General features: G+C 43.9%; 1 pseudogene; it reads left to right on the top strand.

Moving 5' to 3' along the window:
* Window positions 1-398: 398 nt before the first annotated feature.
* Window positions 399-701, top strand: LOC123820460 (annotated as a pseudogene).
* The last annotated feature ends 10,617 nt before the right edge of the window (window positions 702-11,318 follow it).

Raw genomic sequence — 11,318 nt, forward strand, 5'->3', positions numbered from 1 at the left:
CTGTGTTACAAATTGATTTGGGGAGGGGAGGGGCATTCAGAGTGACCTTTGTCCTTTGGCACCTTGACCTTAACTTGACCAGAGAAGAAGTCAATAACTTCTCTTAAAAACCTGGTTACCTGGCAATTTAGAAGAACTGACTAAAATTTTAAATGTGCTTACACTTGACCCAGCAATTCTACCCTGAAAGTTTTACCCTATAAATTCACTGGCACAAAAGTCTAAAGATACACAAAAATTTCTTTGTTGATAATGACAACAAAAAAAACCCCACAGAAACTGGAAACAACACAAATTCCCATCCATAGTGAGCTGGCTAGCTGAATCTTAATACATCTATCCAGTAGGATACTATGCAGCCATTGAGAACGACAAGGTAGCCCTTCCCAGGGGTCACGATGGGCAGTAAGGTGGCATCTGTGAGCAGGGTCATTCCGGTAGTCCAGCCACGTGCTCCATTAATAAGGTTCCCTAACAGGAGAGACCATCCTAAACCCAATGTATCAGAAGTTTTGAGATCAGCAGGACTACCATCTCGCTCTTCAATTTCACGGCATTTTGAGGGAAGTAAATTGCTAGATTGGCTGATGCATCAGGGCCCACCAGACCCTGCAGAAATAATAAACACATGACCTCAGAAATACAGAAGGAAACCTATGTCTCAAGAAATTGAATTTATCCCACGTGGAGGTCCAGAATAATCACTGGCACTGGCTGCTGTCATCAAACAAAAGAACACTCTTTTGGAAGTCAATGAAGGACTTCCAAAAGACGAATGAGAAAGTGTACACTACACAACTTTAACAAGTATTCTGTAAACAAACAAAGACTACATAGAAAATTTAGATGGAAACCTACATCTCATAATTTAGGTCTCTCGGTCAGCCCCTCCACAAGCTTACCTACTTGTCTGTATACTTTATACTTACTAAAGTGCACGTGTTAAAGTGCGAGCCTACTCACTTGCTCTTGATCGTCCAGTGTCACCAGTGCTGGACTATGAACAGCACACGACCTCTAGTAAACCATCAGTGGTTTCCCACAATTTCACTTTCCTTTCTATTTATGCTTAGACATGAATTCATCAGGCAGAATTGCTGCTTTTTGGAAGTGATTTTCCTGAAATTGGCTGAAGAGCAGTGAAATAATGGCTCCATTATTTATTCTTAATTCTCTTACTGTTTTTTTTTTTTCATTCACACAGTTCCTGGAGTATAACTGGCTTAAGCAGCACATCCTACTCTGAATAAATATATAGCCAAAGTAGAACCCGTGACTTCGTGGTATTAAGACTGGGGAGTTAACACAAAAGATTATTTGTCAACTATTTTTAGAAAAAAAATATCTGTATAAAATCAGAGAACAAAACGAATATAACATAGGCATAAATGCTTGACCAAAAATTGCAATTTCTTATGTTTTTAGGGATGTTAAGAAAGTGTTGTTCTTTTGTTTATTTTGCTGTTTTGACTGTAATAATGTATGCAAATCCTGGTAACCATTAACTGTCTCAAACTGAATGTCTGAAAGCTTCATAAAATCAACCTAAATATTTACTTCGTTAAGGTAGTTTATGAAACTCTACAAAGGTCTTCCTGTGTGAAGAATATATATTATTGTGAAAGTAAAGTCTCACAGAGCTAAGTAAATTTTCTTCCCTACCTTAACGAAAAAGAATGATGTTGTAAATATTAATGAATTGGTCTGGGAAAATGTACATCATATACTGTGTAGAAAATCTGCAGAATGAACTCCATATATTACACAAACATTTTTATGAAAACATATTTTTATACCGTAGATAAAAGTGGGTTACTTCTGGTGACAGGGATTCAAAAATTTCACTCCATCCACCATGTTCAAAAATCTTGTCATATTGCTTTTACTTTTAAAAAGTACTTTAAAATTTGTCCCATTTTCTGTACCTCTTCCCAATATTCGCCTGCTTCCAAATCCGCATCCTGGATCGCACAGCCAGTTTTCCCTGCTCTCTCTCCCTCCTCCCTAAATCCAGCCATATGCTGAGCCAAACCTTAGTGTCTCTAAAACAGTTGGCGCTTAAATTCTGAGTGAAACAGGGAGCCAATGAAGGGTTTTAAGCGGGAGGGTGATATGATCCGATTTACATGTGCTCCGTGGGAATACTCCGAACACTTAGCAGGCTGGGAGTCTTGGCCCTGACCCAGCAGGACGGATTCACAGAGCCGCGCCGCCACCTGCTCTGCTCAGCGGTCGCCCATTGGCTGCTGGGGGTCTGAAGCGTCCTGCGGAAGAGGCTGGTGCTATCCGGGGCCCAGGAGGCTCGGGACAGTGGCTTTTTATCACTGTATAGTACTAATTTGCCACTGCATTCATTATATTCATAAACGTCTAAAAAATATATATGAGAGAAAGATGAAGAAAACACACACCAGCAAGTTGACTTTTCAGATGATAGGATTCGTGGTCTAAGTCAGAGGAATTTTAATGCTTTAACAATCAGTATGGCCGTCCTGGGGCCTAACAGCTAAATACATGTGCTAATTTCTGCACACAACAAAGAAGCCAGGATAATATTAGCAAAGATGAACTGATGTCCTCTTCTCCCAAGACTGCTCTCTGTTTAAGGGGTCAGGCCATGGTCAGACCATGAAAGCAGAGAAAAGGCTTTTAAGTTTCAAAAGCCTGAACCTTGAAGGGACTTGAGCCAGATGAAAATAATCACAAAGAGGCAGACCAGGGCTTGCGGCTTTCAAGATGACATAAAAGAGGAGGGAAAGAGGAGAGAGTTTGACCACTGGGGAGTCTCAGCCTTACCCCACAAGGGGGCGCTATCAAAAGACCCCCTTAGTTGGAAATCAAGTGCCAGGACTCTGTGCTCAGTACTTCCACCAAGAAGGTGACAAGAACCAAAAAAGGGATCCGGCTAAGATCTGGGCACACAAAACAGTTTCAAAGACTTCCTCCTGAGAGAACTGCATGCTTCACCCACCCCGCCCCCAAGACTGACATTATTTTAGCCTCCTAGAATTTAAGTAAGGGTCCACTTCGCAATACCCGGCTATAGAGACAATTCTTGGGACCACTGGGGAATGTGGAATACAGACTAGATTTTAGATGATATTATGAAATTATTGTTATTCTTAACTATGATAATGGTATTGTAATTAGGTAGGAGAAAGTCCTTTTACTGAGGAAAATGCAGTCTGAACTATTAAGAGGTAAAACACCATAATTTCTGCAACTTATTTTCAAATAATTCAGTGGGGAAAACATATGGGTACATGAGAGAGAAAGAAAGCAAATTCAGCAAAATGTTAGCAATTGATCTGGAGGGGAGTACATGGGTGTTCACTGTACTATTATTTCAACTCTTCTACAGGTCTTAATTTTTTAATAGCACAAACTTTAAAAATAAAATTTTAATAATAAAATGTATAAAATCACAAGGAAAAATGTTAGTCCTGTAGTACTAACTTAAAATGCTTTCAGCAGCACAAAGAATGGTTTGCATTAAGTCCATTCATAAATCTGTACAAACACACAAGAAAAAAGAGGAAGGAGGTGCAAGTAACCACTGAATTAAAACAGTCGGACTATCTGTGGCATGTTCCTCTCTGTTTCATCCTGTGCTTTCATAATACTAAACATCGCTTTTAGATATGACCCTAAAAAAAGGATGGGTGGGGAGAAGAACAACAACTAAACTGAATTAAGCAAAAGTAGAAAAGCAGTGAACAGAGGGCACTGCAGCCCAGCCCTGAGCCCTGCTGGCCCGGGCACTGAGGCCTCCATTGGCATCATCAGGGCCCTAGAAACCCATTGGGGCTCCTGCCACCTCCAAATCCCAGGTCCAAGTCTCACACACGTGCATCTGATTGGCCGAGTCTAGGTCACATGCCCACACCTGAACTGCCAGGGATTCAGAAAAGACAATGACCTCATCTTTGGCGCTCCTGTGGTGGGAGAAGAAGCCCTCTCTCCTCCCAAGACTCGTGTAACGGGAAATTTACCAAAGACAGGATGGAGACTGTAACACTGGGCACCAAAAATGATAAATGTCACCACACAGTTGTTCTTGCCACAACAGTTGGGCCAAGCACCGTGGAAAAAGAGAACAGCCCAAGCAGCACAGCAGAAGGGAAGACAGACCAAGATCTGGCCTTTGCCCTCAAGGATTAACTTATCTTCCTTCTTTGTTACCTCGTGGTGCTCAGCAGACAGCAAACACTCAATAAATATTTGCTAAATAAATAAAAATCAACTAATGGTCTGCCCTGAACAAACCCACCTTTTGCAGACAGGGGGCTGGACAAAATAACTGTCCAGAACCTTCTGGTCAGAGGATGCTTGGAATTTATGATCTTGCCTGAGAATGGCTGAGCCTCAGGGATCTTCCAGAGACCGTCTGAACCAGAAGCTACAGGGAAACCACACACCAGCCCATTAGCATTACACCTTCCCCAAACCCAAAATTTAATTTTGAAAATGGATCCACCTAGAAAACCATTTCAAATCAAGTCTAAATCTAAACATCTAAAACAATCGGACAAGAATGAAATTTGTTCTGAGTCCCTGCTTAAAGCTGAATTTTCTTATCTTTTAAGCAAAAAGCCCAAATGTCATTAGTTTTGGTCGAACACTGGCCCATGGTGCCATGCTGGGCCATGTCACAGCACACATCAGCAATAATTTTATAAATGGGTTCTCCCCGGCTGCCTACCTCTGAGCTTGAATCGATTTCCAGTCACAGTTTGCACATTTCATGCCAAAAGGCTGCAGAGGGGATACTAAGGGTTAGTGTGAAATCACTTGTTCTGCAGATTTTTAAACATAGGTAAGAATCATCTCTCCTTTCAGTGGTTCTGGTCTCAGTTTAACTTGATGCAAAGTTGCTAGATTCTGCGCAATCTTTGGCCTTTTCATTCATTCATTCATTCAACAAATTTGCATTGGCTGCTTTCTATGGGCCAGGAACTGTGCTAGATGCCAGCATCTAGCAGTGACCAGAAAACATATGGTCCTTGAATTTGTGGCACTTAAATTCTCAATGGAGACCCATAAATGCATAAGCTATTACAAAATGGAATAGGTATGGGAGGCAGACTGAGTGCTCTCTATAAGAATATCTAATGATATTCTAATTTGGTTTGGAATTATATCTAATTTGGATTGGATTGAGTGGAATAAGAGAATGCTTTCCGGGGAAATGACATTTAGGCTGTGACCTACACACTGGAAAGAATAGTGTTGGGCTGAGTTATGTCCTCCTGAAATTCATATGTTAAAGCCCTAACCTCCAGGACCTCAGAAAGTGACAGTATTTAGAGACAGGGTCTTTAAAGAGCAATTAGGTGGAAATGAAGTCATCTGGGTGGATCCTTATCCAATATTACTGGTGTCATCACAAGAGGAAATTTAGACACACACACACAGGGAAGACCACATGAGGACGCCGAAGGAGGCAGCCATCTAGAAGCCAAGGAGGGACGCCTCAGAACAAAGCCATCCATCAGCACCTTGATCTCAGACTTGTACCCTCCAGAACTGTAAGAAAATTAATTTGTGTTGCTTAAGCCACCTTATCTGTGGCACTTTACCATAGCAGCCTTAGCAAACTCAAACAAGAACAACCAGGTTAAGGACTGGGACGGGGAAGACAGATGTGGGCACAGAGAAGAGCAAGAAAGGGCAAAGACTCAGAGTCAGAAAAGAGCTTTGGCCCATCAAACAACTGAAAACCCAGTAAACTGATTTGTTTGGGGCTGAGTAAAGAGGAGAAAGATGGGACCAGGGGTGACTGGGTAAAAAGAAAGACACTAGAACACAGAGGACCTGACAGCCCATGTTAAAGATCTTGGTATTTTTGCCCTGGCCAGTGTGACCCAGTTGGTTGGAGCATTGTCTCAGGCACAAAAAGGCTGCTGTTTGATTCCCAGTCAGGGCACATACCTAGGTTGCAGATTCCATCTCTGGTCAGCACGCATATGGGAGGCAATCGATCAATGTTTCTCTCCCACATTGATGTTTCGCTCTCGCCCCCTCCACCGTCCTCTCTTTCTAAAAACCAATAAACATATACTTGGTTGAGGATTGAAAAAAAAAAGATCTTGGCATTTTCTCCTGAATTATAAAAGTCACTGAATAATTCTGAAGAAGAGGAAGGTGGGGGGGGGGGTGATGCTATTAACCCTAAAAGTGCCAACATCTAAATCATAGGGATGCCAGAAGGAAAAGAGGAAGAAATTGAAAACTTATTTGAAAATTCCTTAATTTGGCCAAGGAAATAGACATACAAGTCCAGGGAGAACAGAGAGTCCCAAACAAGTAGGACCCAAAGAGGAACACACCAAGACACAATATAATGAAAATGCCAAAGGTTGAAGATAAAGAGAGACTCTTCAAAGCAGCAAGAGAAAAGAAGAGAGTTACCTACAAAGGAGTTTCCATAAGACTATCAGCTGATTTCTCAAAAGAATCTTTGCAGGCAAGAAGGGATTAGCAAGAAGTATTCAAAGGTATGAAAATCAAGGACCTACAACCTAGATTACTCTATCCAGCAAAGCTCTCATTTAGAATCAAAGGACAGATAAAGTGCTTCCCAGACATGGTAAGGCTAAAGGATTTCATCATCATCAAGCTCTTATTATATGAAATGTTAAAGGGACTTACTTAAGAAAAAGAAGATGAAAGCTATGAACATTAAAATGACAACAAACTCACAACTATCAACAACTGAATCTAAAACAAAACAAACAAAAACAAAACACACTGAGCAAACCACCAGAACAGGAACAGAATCACAGATACAGTGATCATTTGGAGGGTTATTAGCAGGGAGAGGGAAGGGGGAGAATGAGGGGAAAAGATACAGGGATGAAGAAGCATAATTAACTGAACAGACTTCCTGCTGCTGGTGTGGGCGACCTGGTGATGGCCACCATCAAGAAGCATATTGGTAGGTACAAAACAGACAGGGAGATGTCAAGAATAGTATGGGAATGAAGAAGCCAAAGAACTTATATGCACGACCCATAGATGTGAACTAAGGGGGAGGATTGCTGGAGGGAAGGCGGGGTACCAGGTGGAGGGGAGCAAAGGAGGAACAACTGGGACAACTGTAATAGCATAATCAATAAAATACACTTAAAAAAAAAGAAATGCCTGACACTTGAAAATGGTAGCTATTTCTAATAAGACTCTCAATCTTCTTACCTCTCCGGCAGAATAATAACAGATAGTTCACAGGACGTGGGTGAAGAGCAAATGAGATCCTCTAGGAGCAAGTCCTTTATAAAGTTAACATTGATCCCCTGGCCACTGCAAACATCCACGCATCAGCAGGAGCATCACCAAGGAGCTGGCTGGAAATGGGGATTCCAGGCTCTGCTCCAGGCTCTACCCACCCGATGAATCAGAATCTGCATTTTAATGAGAAGCCTAGGTGACTTGTATATGCAGTAAAATGTGTGAAGGGCTGCTCAATCCCAAGTGCGTTACAGACAGGCACATCCAAATGGTACCCATCCCATTTGGTGACCTTCGGCGCATGGGCCTTCTCTCCCAGGAAGTCTTTCCTTATTCAATGAGAAAATGCAGAACCCACGTGCAAGACACAGCATCATGGAAACAGCAGGTTTTCCAGTCCCGACTCTGGATGCTTTGCTTGCTTTCCGACCTTGGGCAAATGGCTTCATCTCTGTAAACCTGCTCCTTTTTCTCTAACATGGGTTTGAAACTACCAACCTCTCCAATTGCTGTGATGACTGATGGAGATAATACTCAGACATGGGTTTGTTTTTTAAGTGAAGAAGCTCACAGGCAGATGGCTTCCCATTTGCCGTGAACGTGCAGTCTCAGAGCTCTCGGTGGGTTCTGCTGCAGGAGACGAACGGGGATCTCGCCCTAGTCTGTCTCTGGGGCAAATTCCCACTTCACAGAGAGCTGGATGGGTGTGCTGTTTTTAAGCTACCATTTATTGATTCCTACTTACTATGTGCTGGGAGCAAGTTAAATAAAGTGGAAGTCTCTGGTCTGTGCAGTCCCCGTGCTGGTCCCAGGCCTGAGGCACAGGAGGCGGGCAGGGGTGGGAACAGCAGAACAGGAGGCGAAGGGGCTGGAAGGGGAGGGGATGGCTGAAGGAGCAGACCGGCATGCTCAGGCTCGCTTGGCCAAAGTTTATTTCCATCTGGATGGCTTTCTTCGAGCTTCGAACTGAACAAGCTCAAAAGAATAACAATTCCCATGGCTGCTGTCTGTGCTCAGGCCCTTTACCTAAATAAAGGTGCTTCTCAAACATCAACGACCTCTCATCCCTAAGATGATCGTGGCTCTTCAGAGAAAGATGTGCCAGGAAACAGGCATCGAGCAATTACAGACTGACATTCTCCCAAACCCCTTCGAAATTCTGGGGAGCGTCAGGTTGCGTTCCCTCCAAAAATAACCCAACAATAATCACGCCACAGACACAATGCTTTGCATACAATTTCAGTAAGGTGGGGACTACCCCTTAAAGGAGACTTAAGAAACTTCCACTTAAAATTTCCACACAGATCCTTGGGTACACACACACACACACACACACACATACCCAGAGCATCATCAATCATTCATTTTCTCCAGACCCAGAAGCAGAATAAATTAACATTTTCCTGGCAGCAAAGTGGAGACATGTTTTGTCTAGAGATTACACAGATTAAATCATCAAGTGCCATAATCTGCCTCCCCACAAGGCAGGAAGATAGACAAGAAACCCTGGAGACAGCTGTGCGAGCCCAGCAGGAAACTGGGAACTGTGAGCTCGCGGCTCAGAAGCACCCTCGCCCACCGCAAAGCCCATGCACTCCGGCCTTCCTCCTGGGAAAAGCTCTCCTCTGACCTCATCAACGTTGTCCAGAGGAACACACGTCTTCTGCAGAATATGATGGCTTTTCTTTTTAACTGTGTAGTCAGAAAGACCAGAGGTATTTGGGAGCCACAAACAACTTTATTTCTCCTTCATTGCTGTTTAAGTAAATACTCAAAATGGGACTTTTTAATCCCAAGTTAAGCATTTTGGCTCCAAACCCCAGGAAGAAAAAGAACCAGAGTCCAGTGGTTAAAAACACAGGCTCCATGCGGGGTTTGAGTACCTGGGTCTGGTTGAACGCCAGCGTTCCCTCTCTCCCTGAGCCTCGGTTTATTCACGTATGGAGTAGGGCAATGTGAGCACCGAGTCTGCAGGGTGGTTGCGAGGGTTAAAGGAGAGGACCTCTGTGAAGCCCTCAGGACAGCGCCTGGTGCACAGCGTGGACTCGATGGAGCCTGTACCTCTGACGTGGACGTCTGGGAGCTCTGCAGGCTCCAGCCTCAGGGACCGGAACGCCGAGTGCCGGCGTCCCGCCCACTCCTTCCCCTCAGATGGTCCGTGGTATGCCACGGCATCCAGGACATGCGCTGCACCAAATGCTACCAGACTTGGCCAAAGTTTATGAGCTTAACGCATTTGGGGTTCTCTGTTTCTTTTTTAACGTGGTAAAAGATAAACACAAAATGTGCTCTTTTAACCCGATTTTAGCATACAATTTGATGGCATTAATTACACTCAGAATGTTGTGCAACCATCACCACTATCTAGTTCCAAAACCTGCCATCGCCCCAAACTGAAACCCCGCACCAAATAAACAGCAACTTCCCCTTCTCCCTTCTCGTGGACCCACGAGTAAGCGCCACTCTCTGTCTCTATGAATTTTCCTACTCTAGATATTTTACATTAAGGGAAATCATGTGATACTTGACCTTTTGCATCTGCCTTATTTCACTTAGCATAATGTTTTCGAGGTTCCTCCATACTGCAGCATGTATTGTAACTGCATTTCTTTTTATAGCTGAATAATACTCTGCTGTATGTGGGGGCCACCTTTTACTCATCCCTTCGTCTGTCAATGGACATATGGGTTACTCCCACCTTTTGGTTACTGTGAACGATGCTGCTATGAACATGAATGCACAAATAATCTATTTGAGTCCTGCTTTCAGTTCTTTGGTGTCTACACCTAGGAATGGAGTTACCGGACCACATGGTAATTCTATGTTTGACTTCTTAAAGAAACATCCAACCGCTTTCCACGGAGTCTGGGCCATGTTGCATTCCCAGCGGCAGTGCACAGAGTTCCAGTTCCCCCACATCCTCTCCACCTCTTGCTGGTTTCTGTCACTCATTTCTTTTGAATGATCTCTCAACACTGTCCCGACAATTTAGCAAACTGACTGTTCTAAAATAGTTGAGCCGTGAGTAAATCCGACCTAGCAGTTCTCAACTAGAGACTCTTTTGCACCCCTAAGGAACATCTGACAACGTCTGAAAACGGTTTTAGTTGTCGTGACTGGGGACAGGGTGCTACCGGCACGTAGTGGGTACAGGCCTGGGAGGCCGCTCAGCATCCTGCACGCACAGGACGACCCCCGCACAAAGAATCACGTCCCGAAATATCAATAACGCCAAGGCTGAGAAACCGTGTTCTAGCTCCAAAGTCGGCCCCGAGGCCAGTCTTCAGACGGGACTCTGCAGAGTCACAGGACGGCAGAGGAGACGCACGGCTGTCACAAGGGACAACCCCGGGGACCAGTGGGCAAGGTCTCAGCACCCCATCTCCACGTCTACTCGGGCAACTCCTCATTTAACTGCTTTACAAATTGAACTTCCCAGCAATACTTCATTCCGAGTTCCTACTTCTGTTTTTTACTTAAAAAAACAGTTGTTTTTTTTAAGATTTTATTTAGTTATTTTTAGAGAGGGAAGGGAGGAAGAGAGAGAGAGAGAGAAACATCAATGTGCAGTTGCTGGGGGCCATGGCCTGCAACCCAGGTATGTGCCCTGACTGGGAATCAAACCCATGATGGCTGGTTCGCAGCCCGCACTCAATCCACTGAGCTACGCCAGCCAGGGCTAAAATCAGTTGTTTTTAATCGAGATGCTTTGGGCTGTGAAAAACAGAATGCCTGGAAAGGGACTATCCTCCCTGAGCTTGTGGGAGGCTGAACATCCAAACAGTAGATGTTGAAGGTACTAACTAATCCATAGGTTCTTTCATTGGTGCTGATCCCGTTTACTTTCAAATGCAAGTGATAAAAACCTGATTTTTTAAAAAGAAGCGATGAACAGCTTACATAATGGAAAAAAAATCTAGGGACCGACACTAGCTTCAGACACACACGGACACTGGTGGTCAGAGGCCAGCTCTCTCCAGCTCTCAGCTCTTCTTTCCTCTGTACTAGCTTCACTCTTGGGCCGGCTCTCCCCTGTTGGTGACGGCACGACAGAAAGAAGGTCCCAAAGCCGAGTTCTCACAATTGGTCTG

The sequence above is a fragment of the Phyllostomus hastatus genome, unplaced genomic scaffold (assembly GCF_019186645.2).
Source record: "Phyllostomus hastatus isolate PE091 unplaced genomic scaffold, TTU_PhHast_1.1 phas_contig_1162, whole genome shotgun sequence".
In the NCBI taxonomy this organism is placed as follows: Eukaryota; Metazoa; Chordata; class Mammalia; order Chiroptera; family Phyllostomidae; genus Phyllostomus; species Phyllostomus hastatus.